Source organism: Bufo gargarizans, chromosome 3 (genome assembly GCF_014858855.1).
Source record: "Bufo gargarizans isolate SCDJY-AF-19 chromosome 3, ASM1485885v1, whole genome shotgun sequence".
In the NCBI taxonomy this organism is placed as follows: Eukaryota; Metazoa; Chordata; class Amphibia; order Anura; family Bufonidae; genus Bufo; species Bufo gargarizans.
The window spans coordinates 617,323,310-617,335,765 of record NC_058082.1 but is presented as its reverse complement, the minus strand read 5'-3'; the positions used below and the strand labels follow the sequence as shown (position 1 = coordinate 617,335,765).

Below are 12,456 nucleotides of genomic sequence, written 5' to 3'. Positions count from 1 at the left end.
GGAGACATAGAAGTGGTATTGTAACACTGATAACGGCGTCATCGCTACCGGCCATGTTGGTGGACTACTTGAAACAGCGCAACAGGGCACACAGGTCTCGCATGGAGGCCCAGTCATTGGTGGTGAAGTGGTGCTGTTCTGCAGTCTGACTAACCCGTGTGTTCTGCAGCTGAAACTCCACTATGGCCTGCTGCTGCTCGCACAGTCTGTAAAGCATGTGCAAGGTGGAGTTCCACCTAGTGGGCACGTCGCATATAAGGCGGTGAGCGGGAAGGCCGAAGTTACGCTGTAGCGCAGACAGGCGAGCAGCGGCAGGATGTGAACGCCAGAAGCGCGAACAGACAGCCCGCACTTTATGCAGCAGCTCTGACATGTCGGGGTAGTTGTGAATGAACTTCTGCACCACCAAATTCAGCACATGCGCCAGGCAAGGGATGTGCGTCAAACCGGCTAGTCCCAGAGCTGCAACGAGATTTTGCCCATTATCGCACACCACCAGGCCGGGCTTGAGGCTCACCGGCAGCAACCACTCGTCGGTCTGTTGTTCTATACCCCGCCACAACTCCTGCGCGGTGTGGGGCCTGTCCCCCAAACATATGAGTTTCAGAATGGCCTGCTGACATTTACCCCGGGCTGTGCTGAAGTTGGTGGTGAAGGTGTGTGGCTGACTGGATGAGCAGGTGGAAGAAGAGGAGGAGGAAGCCGAGTAGGAGGAGGAGGCAACAGGAGGCAAAGAATGTTGCCCTGCGATCCTTGGCGGCGGAAGGACGTGCGCCAAACAGCTCTCCGCCTGGGGCCCAGCCGCCACTACATTTACCCAGTGTGCATGTAGGGAGATATAGCGTCCCTGGTCGTGCTTACTGGTCCACGTATCTGTGGTTAGGTGGACCTTGCCACAGATGGTGTTGCGCAGTGAACACTTGATTTTATCGGATACTTGGTTGTGCAGGGAAGGCATGGCTCTCTTGGAGAAGTAGTGGCGGCTGGGAACAACATACTGTGGGACAGCAATCAACATGAGCTGTTTGAAGCTGTCTGTGTCCACCAGCCTAAATGACAGCATTTCATAGGCCAGTAGTTTAGAAATGCTCGCATTCAGGGCCAGGGATCGAGGGTGGCTAGGTGGGAATTTACGCTTTCTCTCAAATGTTTGTGAGATGGAGAGATGAACGCTACCGTGTGACATGGTTGAGATGCTTGGTGACGGAGGTGGTGGTGTTGGTGGTACATCCCCTGTTTGCTGGGCGGCAGGTGCCAACGTTCCTCCAGAGGCGGAGGAAGAGGCCGAGGCAGCAGCAGCAGAAGAGGCCGAGGTGGCAGCAGCAGAAGAGGTAGCAGGGGGAGCCTGAGTGAGTTCCTTGTTTTTAAGGTGTTTACTCCACTGCAGTTCATGCTTTGCATGCAGGTGCCTGGTCATGCAGGTTGTGCTAAGGTTCAGAACGTTAATGCCTCGCTTCAGGCTCTGATAGCACAGCGTGCAAACCACTCGGGTCTTGTCATCAGCACATTGTTTGAAGAAGTGCCATGCCAGGGAACTCCTTGAAGCTACCTTTGGGGTGCTCGGTCCCAGATGGCGGCGGTCAGTAGCAGGCGGAGTCTCTTGGTGGCGGGTGTTCTGCTTTTGCCACTGCTCCCTCTTTTGCTATGCTGTTGGTTCAGTCTCACAACTGCCTCTTCCTCCGAACTCTGAAAGTCAGTGGCACGACCTTCATTCCATGTGGGGTCTAGGACCTCATCGTCCCCTGCATCGTCTTCCACCCAGTCTTCCTCCCTGACGTCCTGTTCAGTCTGCACACTGCAGAAAGATGCAGCAGTTGGCACCCGTGTTTCGTCATCATCAGAGACGTGCTGAGGTGGTATTTCCATGTCCTCATCATCAGGAAACATAAGTGGTTGTGCGTCAGTGCATTCTATGTCTTCCACCGCTGGAGAAGGGCTAGGTGGATGCCCTTGGGAAACCCTGCCAGCAGAGTCTTCAAACAGCATAAGAGACTGCTGCATAACTTGAGGCTCAGACAGTTTCCCTGATATGCATGGGGGTGATGTGACATACTGATGGGCTTGGTTTTCAGGTGCCATCTGTGCGCTTTCTGCAGAAGACTGGGTGGGAGATAATGTGAACGTGCTGGATCCACTGTCGGCCACCCAATTGACTAATGCCTGTACCTGCTCAAGCCATACCATCCGTAGAATGGCATTGGGCCCCACCAAATATCGCTGTAAATTCTGGCGGCTACTGGGACCTGAGGTAGTTGGTTCACTAGGACGTGTGGATGTGGCAGAACGGCCACGTCCTCTCCCAGCACCAGAGGTTCCACTAACACCACCACGACCATGTCCGCGTCCGCGTCCCTTACTAGATGTTTTCCTCATTGTTACCGTTCACCACAGTAAGAAAAAAATTATTTGGCCCAATGTATTGAATACAAATTCAGGCCTTTTTTACAGACACCTAACACTATCTGGCTATCTATTTAGGTACCGTATTACAGTAATACAGGCACAGCAGTAACGACAGATTTAGCTGAATATAAATTGTAGGCCTAGTATTTAGGCGCTGGATGACAGGTATAAGTTTACGGACAGAATTAGACTTGGAAATGCACGGTAGTGTGTGAAGTTATTGAGGATGACCGTATCAGCACCTTCAATCTAATATACCCTTTTATGGATAGATTTAAACTTGGCCTGATACAGCAGAAACCACTGATTTAGGAAATTGCTAAGTTGGGAATTGTATTTAAACCCAGAACAAAAACTGTGCTTTGACGGACACTAAATAACTTGCCCAGCCACAGCAGTAACAACAGATTTAGCTGAATATAAATTGTAGGCCTATTATTTAGGCGCTGGATGACAGGTATACGTTTACGGACAGAATTAGACTTGGAAATGCACGGTAGCGTGTGAAGTTATTGAGGATGACCCTATCCGCACCTTCAATCTAATATACCCTTTTATGGATAGATTTAAAGTTGGCCTGATATAGCAGAAACCACTGATTTAGGGAATTGCTAAGTTGGGAATTGTATTTCAACCCAGAACAAAAATATATCCTTTGCCAGACAGCAGACAGTATTACAATTGGCTAGCCACAACTGAAACACCAGATTTAGGGTACTGCTATTTTGACAATTGTATTTCACCCCTCAATAAAATAGCAAGCACAGCCAAGCATCTGATGTAGGATATAGCAAAAAAAAAAAAAACACACTATTGATGGTTAAATGTACTTGGTGGCAGCGTGTGCTGGCGCACCACAAGACACAAAATGGCCACCGATCACACCAGAAAAAAGTAACAGAAAAGCGCTCTGGGCAGCCTAAAAACAGTGAGCAATTAAATAGCAGCAGTTGAATGAGCCACAGCTGTAGATCGATCACTTCATTAAGTGTTTTTGCTGAGTAAATCCCTGCCCTGCCTAATCTCGCCCTAACAGCAGCAGCTGCATCCTCTCCTTACACTGATCAGAGCAGAGTTACGTGCGGCGCTACGTGACTCCAGCTTAAATAGAGGCTGGGTCACATGCTGCACTGGCCAATCACAGCCATGCCAATAGTAGGCATAGATGTGATGTCCTCTTGGGGCAAGTAGTATAGCGCTTGTTGATTGGCTGCTTTGCAGCCTTTCAAAAAGCGCCAAGAAAGCGCCGAACACCGACCCCGAACCCGGACTTTTATGAAAATGTTCGGGTTCGGGTCCGTGTCACGGACACCCCAAAATTCGATACAAACCCGAATTATACAGTTCGGGTTCGCTCATCCCTAGTCCTGATCAATGGAGGCCTAATTTTTTCATGTTTGCAGCAGAAACAGTTTGATGTTGGCCGAAGACGTACTGGGCTGACAACTACTAAAGTTATATGGGCTCCTTTAGCGATTTGGCTCTGTAGGCAATCTGTTGCAGGTTTTTGCTTATGCATTGCTGTATTACAAGACCTTCATTTCTTCTTCTGTCCAAGATATGATATTAACCTAGATAAATGTGCTAATGAAATGTTCTCAGACTTAATTGCTTTGTGATGAGCACAGTGAAGTGAATATTAATTAAGAAAGACTAATAAACCATGCAGCAGCACTCTGTCTAGTACTGCTCAACACATTTCCTCACTAGTTTTCTAAAATTAAAATTTTACTTAACATTCCAAAAAAACTCACAAACTTTTTAATCAAAACTCTAAATGACAAAGACAAGCAAAGTTGGAAACTTTCATACATTAATTTACCCGGTACATTTTCTTCTCCTTCCATTACAGAATATTCCTGTCTGATATTCATAGGGATTAGCTATGACGGTATTTGGCAGTTAGTTAGCTAGAGATGTAATACATCTTCACAGCTTCACTTCAGCTACAGTTGACTCCTAATTAATATTGTTTCTAAGCAGAGCTTTCTTCTAAATGGCGGAACTGAACTATTTATATTGAAAACACAGTAATATCTAGGGAGTGCTGCAAACTGTCAGCCTGCAATTCGGTCTATAGTTGTTCACACTTAAATGTAAAACATCTACTAGACATACTGTGTTCCTCTCAATAGATAACCGCCTTTCTTGAGTGTTTGGATATATTTGCAATTGCTGCTCTTGGCTTCATGCCATTTTAACCCATAGGATACCAGCACCATACATGTACGGCGCTGTAAACTGGGACAGAAGCTGCGCCCGCTCGATCAGCTGCAAGAGTCCGGCAGTCACTGATAGCTGGACCCCTGCTGTATGTGCCGGCATTGGTGAAAACACAGATGCCGGCGCATTAACCTTTGCACTGACACGGTCAGCTCTGACCGCGCCACGTGCGGTATCCTGCCGGGTGTGGGGTGTCCATCAGGTCCCTGCACTGTTGTGACAGGGACCTAATGGCAGAGAAGGCAGCCCAATGTCTTCCTTAGGCATCGTGGCTGCCTTCCATTAGAGCCTGTGAGATACAGCCCCCTGGATTGTAATGCAGAAGTATTGTAATGCATTGTAAAGGGGATCAGACAACCAAAAGTTGAAGTCCCAGAGTGGGACAAAAAAATAAAGTGAAAGAAAAAGCATCCTTTTCCCAAAATAAAGTTAGAAAAAATGTTAAATAATAGGGAAAAAAGAAAAGTACACATATTGGGTATCACCATGTCCATATCAACCGGCTCTATAAAAATATCACATGATCCACCACCCAATCAGGTGAACGCCTTAAAAAATAAATAAATAAAAACTGTGTCTAAAAAGCCATTTTCTGGAAACCTTGCCTTACAAAAAAGTGTAATACAAGTGTTCAAAAAGTCTTATGTACCTCAAAATGGTACCAATCAAACCGTAACCTCATCCCGCAAAAATGATATGCCCCCTCAGGTGAATGCTGGATTATTTTATAAATAAAGGTGAAATATATCGACTTAAATTTACCACTGTCATGAAGTACAATGTATCACGAGAAAACAATCTCAGAATGGCTTAGATAAGTAAAATTGTTCCAAAGTTATTACCACATAAAGTGACAAATGTCAGATTAGCAAAAATAGGGCTGAGATTTAAGGTGAAAAGTGGCCCAGTACTAAAAGGGTTAAATACCATAAATTATTTTTTTCTAAATGAAGAGACCTGAAGCATTCACAATAAGACATGCAAAATGTAATTATTTGCTACTATACAGTAAATAGCTGAGGCACTCGTAGGTGACATTAATACAACTGGTGTATGACTTGTAAGTGTGCCCTCCTATTTCCTCCTTTATTTGCAGATAAGCCATAGGACCAGAAGTAAGGAATAAAACGTATAAGTAGAGATGAGCGAACCACTCGAGATTAGTTTCACAATAGGTCCGGTTCACCGAATTTTTAAAACAGTTTGGTTCAGACTCAAATTGGTTCGGGTCAAACCAAAGTTGTTCCAATTGCCCTGGAAGTTAGTATATAACCCCTTTAGTCTTCTAGGACTCAATTTTTTTTAGGAAAAGTTATTATCTTGTTTTATTTTTCATAATTTTTTCCCTCCCCCCCCCCCCCCAAGCTCTGGACCACAATGATAGCTTTTTCATATTCCAAAGCTTCCAAAAATTGTCCCTTATTGAGAGCAGATTATGTTTAAACACACATGGTGTTATGGGATTAAAAAAAGAGTGGCTTGGGGGACTAAGCATTCAAAAATTATGCCTTGATGGGGTCTGAATACAGACCCGTATGACACGCACAAGTGTTGATTGTCAGAAGAAAAAAATGTCTTGTTGTGAATTTTCCCTTTTAATTGGGAGTAGGGATGAGAGAATCGACTTCGGATGAAACATAAAAGTTTGTTTCAAGACTGTACAGAGCGAACCCTAGTTCGGGAAAAGTTTAGAAATACATTTTTAAAGTTATTATCCAAAGTCTTGCAAGACTTTGTGAAGTAATAACTTTGGCTCATCTGAGCACTCGCTCCGTATAGTATTGAAACAAACTTTTATGCAAATGTTTCATCCAAAGTCAATTCGCTCATCCCTAATTGGGAGCAACAGCAGTGCATTGTGGATGTGAAAAGAATACAGATATAGTGGCACGTAGATGTAATAGTAGCGGCAGCAGAAGCATGGAACATACAAGGCTGTCAATGAGTAGTAGTAGTAAAAGTAGTAGTAGTAGTAGTGATAGTGGTGGCAGATGCTTTGCATTTATAGTGATGGCAGTAGGGGGTTAGCACTGAGGAGCAGCAGCAGCTGAGGCAGCATTCCTATAGTATATGTTGGCAGAAAGGCAGAAACATGATGGGGCAGCAGCCTTACGGAAGATGATAGTTGGCAGGCCACAGCAGTGGCATACTGGTGTTAGTGGCATGATGGAGGGGGCAGCAGCAGCCGTACAGAACATGATGGTAGGCAGGTCGAAGCAGTAGCATTATGGATAAGGGGGATGCAGCTGTACAGAATGTGATGGCAGGACGGTCACAACAGTGACATGATGGCGGCAGGCAGACGGCAACAATGGCAAGATGCGGCACCACCAGGAAGGCTAGCTCTATTCATTGGAATCAGTTGGAGGAGTGTGAAAATCCTCCTGAATCCAGGATTGGCACATTTTGACAAAATTGATGTCTTAGACATTGGCAGAGGACAACTTTGTCTGTTCGGGTGTCACCACGCTCCCCAGGGTGCTGAAAACCCTCTATGAGATTATACTGGAGGGTGGGGAAGAAAAAAGAAAGAGAGCGCGCTGTGGCAGTTCAGACCACTGTTCCAGTTGGCCTGCCAAGAAATCCATGGGGTCAGGGGCCACAGAATATGACAGAGACTGGCCAGAGTTTAGGTAGGCTTGAACCTAGATGTTGAGACGGGAGTGGTCGGCTTGCTGACTGGCCTCAGTCTAACGCGGCATGTGGAAAAACTGCTACATCATGTTGAGGAGCCTGAAATGGCTGCTACAGCTTCTGCTGTTTGTGGCAGAGGGGTTTACTCTGCGAGGAGGGGGGAAGGGGCCTCTCTTTTAGACATAATGGTGGCAGACGTCTGCTCACTGTAAGCTGCAGAAAGCTGTGTATACAATGTTATCTAGTAATAACATAATTTGTATTCCCTATTCTGTGAGGGGAAAAAAAAAATCAATAAAAGCATGGTTATCCAGTAATCATCAGACTGCTATATGTCACCAGACCACCTGTATCTCCATAAGTAAGTGCAGTGGCCAGGTTAGGGCTGGCCCCGACATTATGCTTGATCCCCCGGACACAGTTGAGGTGTCACCATGTGTTGCAGCTCTTGGGAAGGGATGGTAAGGTGTGGTGCATCCCAAAGGAAAATAAGTTCATAGAGTCAGGGTCTGCAGTTTAGGAGGAATGCAGGTCTTTACTGGAGGAATGCAGGTGAAAAGCAATACAGGCAAGGCATAGGGCTGGCTTCTTTAAACTCCTCTCTGACAGAAGAAGGGTTTGATGCTGAGGAAAGGCCTGAGCTAGCTGTCCCTTTGTTTCTCAGAAGGCTGGTACCCTAGCCAAAGGCTGGAGGCCCAGGGTCTGTTGCAGAGTATCCTAATTTAAGTGCCTTCTTCTGGTCACTCAGTCTGGCAGAGTCTCTTCTTCTAAGTTTCCCTAACTAAAGAACACTAGGGGACTGCTCTCTTTATATACAGTTTCTAGCTGAACTATAACCTTCTAGTGAGAAGGGTATAGTGGATAAACTCAGCACAAACAGTTACAATGTTACCATTTCCGTCTCTCATAAACTTGCATTAGAGCTTCATGATACTCAATGGCAATGACACAGCAGTTTTTCCATACAAAAACACATTTTCAATGCAATGTTGAAGTCCATCAAGTTGGAACATTGGACTAAACAGTGTAGCTACAGACATTTCTGACGCTGCAAGTCCTGGAGAACATTCCTCACCAAGTGAAAATGGCTGAAAAGAGGAACAGTCTCCTGGACATCGCCAGCACCTTGCTTAAAGGGGTAGTCCAAGTTATATTTATTGATGACCTATCCTCACATACATGTGTCTTTACAGAGGAAGAGGTTCTACGTCAGCTGTCTAAAATCAATACAAATAGGTCACAGGGGCCTGATGGGATACACCCAAAGCTATTAAAAGAGCTCAGCGGTGAACTAGCAAAACCATTAACAGATTTATTTACCAATCACTGGCAACAGGAGTCGTCCCAGAAGATTGGAAATTAGCAAATGTTGTGCCCATTCACAAAAAAGGTAGTAGGGAGGAATCGGGCAACTATAGGCCAGTAAGCCGGACATCAATAGTGGGGAAATTAATGGAAACCATACTTAAGGATTGTGGAACATCTAAAATCCCATGGATTGAAAGATGAAAAACAGCATGGGTTTACTTCAGGGAGATCATGCCAAACTAATCTTATAGATTTTTTCGATTGGGTGACTAAAATAATAGATGAAGGAGGGGCAGTAGACATCGCTTATCTAGACTTTAGTAAGGCTTTTGATACTGTCCCACATAAAAGGCTTATCAATAAATTGCAGTCATTGGGCTTGGACTCCCATATTGTTGAATGGATTAGGCAGTGGCTGAGGGACAGGCAACAGAGGGTTGTAGTCAATGGAGTATATTCAGACCAAGGTCTTGTTACCAGTGGGGTACCTCAGGGATCTGTTCTGGGACCCGTATTGTTTAATATCTTTATCAGCGAAATTGCAGAAGGCCTCGATGGTAAGGTGTGTCTTTTTGCTGATGACACAAAGATTTGTAACAGGGTTGATGTTCCTGGAGGGATACACCAAATGGAAAAGGATTTAGGAAAACTAGAGGAATGGTCAAATATCTGGCAACTAAAATTTTATGTTGATAAGTGCAAGATAATGTACCTAGGGTGTAAAAACCCAAAAGCAGAATATAAAATTAGTGATACAGTCCTAACCTCAGTATCTGAGGAAAGGGATTTAGGGATCATTATTTCAGAAGACTTAAAGGTAGGCAGACAATGTCATAGAGCAGCAGGAAATGCTAGCAGAATGCTTGGGTGTATAGGGAGAGGAATTACCAGTAGAAAGAGGGAGGTGCTCATGCCGCTCTACAGAGCACTAGTGAGACCTCATTTGGAGTATTGCGCGCAGTACTGGAGACCATATCTCCAGAAGGATATTGATACTTTGGAGAGAGTTCAGAGAAGAGCTACTAAACTGGTACATGGATTGCAGTATAAAACTTACCAGGAAAGACTAAAGGACCTTAACATGTATAGCTTGGAAGAAAGACGAGGGGATATGATAGAAACTTTTAAATACATAAAGGGAATCAACAAGGTAAAAGAGGAGAGAATATTTATAAGAAGAAAAACTGCTACAAGAGGACATAGTTTTAAATTAGAGGGGCAAAGGTTTAATAGTAATATCAGGAAGTATTACTTTACTGAGAGAGTAGTGGAGGCATGGAATAGCCTTCCTGCAGAAGTGGTTGCTGCAAATACAGTGAAGGAGTTTAAGCATACATGGGATAGGCATAAGGCAAATCCTTCATATAAGATAGGGCCAGGGGCTATCCATAGTATTCAGTATATTGGGCAGACTAGATGGGCCAAATGGTTCTTATCTGACGACACATTCTATGTTTCTATGTTTCTCCAGAACATATCGGCTAACAGACAATCCAGCATATCAGTTAGGCTCAGCATGTCAGGCTATAGCCATTTTTGCAAGATGTAGAAGTAAGTTATAATACTGGGGTTTTGCTGGCTCAGCGGGGTTGAACCCCACTGATGCACCCGCTGGGCCCGGACCAAAAGATTCACCCCCAGTTTTGCCAGAATCTCACTCTTGACAACTTTCTGGTAGTCGGCCTCTTGATCGTCCAGCAAGTCAAAATACACCCACTGGGATTCGGATGCCATAAATGAAGCGATGACCTCAGCCCACTGGTCATGGTAGCTTTTCCCCGATGTGCCACTTTCTTGTACATTGCCAGATAGGTTTTGATGCGGGGGTCATCTTAGGAATTGCGGCACTGACTGCTTTCCGGGCTTCGTGTACGCTCGGAGTTGCTCCTGCTGTCTGCAAAGCTATCACTTGTTGTAGCAGCAAGTTGTTAGTCTCCTGCTGCTTATTAGGCTCACGTTGCTGCAGGTTTCTCTCTCACTGCTGCAGATTAGCCATCATGAGGGCCTTCACAACTGCCTCCATTTTGTCGTGGGGCACTGGTTGTAATACATCAGGCTTAATGTACGACTTACAACCGTGCCTGAGAAATGCATAAACAAAAATATTGGCGTTCACGCTAACTTCACTACTCTTGCCGCATCCTCCACCAATTGTGGGGTTTCGCTCTGGTAGACAGAATTAGCGGATGCAGTATAGAGGCAACAACAAGTTCTTTGGATCAAACAGATCAGTGTTTCATTCACACTTTAGGCAAGTGACAAAATAAGCAGTCATAAACAAGCAAAAAGTCACCTTGCGGTGTTGGTGGTAATTCACACCACGCAGCAATTCTGCCTCAAAGAGTCCTTGAGCATAGCAGCACCAACTTGTTTTCACACCAAACAGTAGCAAGCCTTCAACCAGACACAAGGCTCCCAGATCCCAACACAGAGACCTCGATTCTGAGCCCAGCTGCCTATTTAAGGACAGCCAGGTGCTGCCAAAACCCAGATCAGTACTTAAAGTCCGACCTCACCCGGCTGTAATTCAGCCCAGCAGCACATGCTGGGAGGAAAATACCTGTTTTCCCAGACCAAACCTCTAACTGTGTCACAATATATACACACTACACTGTTGCAGTTGTATCTGGTGAAAGTGTATAGGGGTGTATTTCAGTAAAATAAGACAAATATATATGCTCTGTACTGTTGCAGTTATTTCTGGTGAAAACGTATAGGTGCGTATTACAGTAAAAAATATAAATATATACGCACTGCAATGTTGCAGTTATTTCTGGTGAAAGCATATAGGGGCGTATTTCAGTAAAATAAGAAAAATATTTATGCACTGCACTGTTGCAGTTATTTCTGGTAAAAGCATATAGGGGCGTATTACAGTAAAACAAATATATATATATATATATATATATATACAGTACGTACTACAATGTTGCAGTTATTTTGATTGGCACTTTTGAGTATAAAGGAAAAAAATAGGTTTCATATACACACCAGCACAATTTAATGAGTGGATAGGGAACTCGGAACACAAGTTGAAGATTTCTCACTTTTATAAAAGTTTACTTACAAGTTACAACTCGATTTGCAGGGGTTTCTTCTGCTGGCCAGAAGACTTGGCAAAATGAGTGTCCAATGATTCATTCAGATGACCAGCAGAAGGTAACTTTGAATTTAAAATTGGTTTCACATAATTTTAATTACGTGGTGGTGCAGTTTAATATTTTACATAGACTTTATGTTACACCTCTCTGGCTTAATAGATGTGGGATTAGGAATGACTCCAACTGCCCTAGGTGCGATGCTCCTGAAGCAGACTATTTGCATATGTTCTGGTCCTGTGCAGAGTTGAAACCCTATTGGGGGGCTATCCTTAAATATACTGCGGGAAAATTGAAGGTGCAGATCCCTTTCTCCCCTGAATGTTGGGTATTGGGTGAGCTGGCCAAGGTAAGCTGTCAGCAATATAAAAAAAATATTTTATTTAAGATAATGTTTTTGGCAAGACTTTTGATAGCACGTTCTTGGTTTTCTCGAAACAGTCCCACTGTGAATACATGGTTAAATCTGGTGAGTACTACTAAGAGATATGAATACATTTTGTATAAGCAGAGAAATACTTAGAAAAAATGGATTGGAATCTGGGGAGACTGAATCTTATAGAAGTTTCCTCCTCTCTTCACCCATCAACCCCACTCCTCGGTCTTAGAACGGAGGGGTGGGGCTGAAGAAAGATGCATCATAGGGGGGGGGGGGGTTAAAGGAAAATATGTTAATATACAGTACAGACCAAAAGTTTGGACACACCTTCTCATTCAAAGAGTTTTCTTTATTTTCATGACTATGAAAATTGTAGAGTCACACTGAAGGCATCAAAACTATGAATTAACA

At 44.2% G+C, this 12,456-nt stretch overlaps 1 protein-coding gene across 1 annotated transcript in view; it reads right to left on the bottom strand.

Annotated features, from left to right (window-relative positions):
- LOC122931883 (transcription elongation regulator 1-like protein) overlaps positions 1–12,456 on the bottom strand; it is a 148,875-nt gene that overhangs the window by 46,986 nt on the left and 89,433 nt on the right. The window lies entirely within an intron of this gene.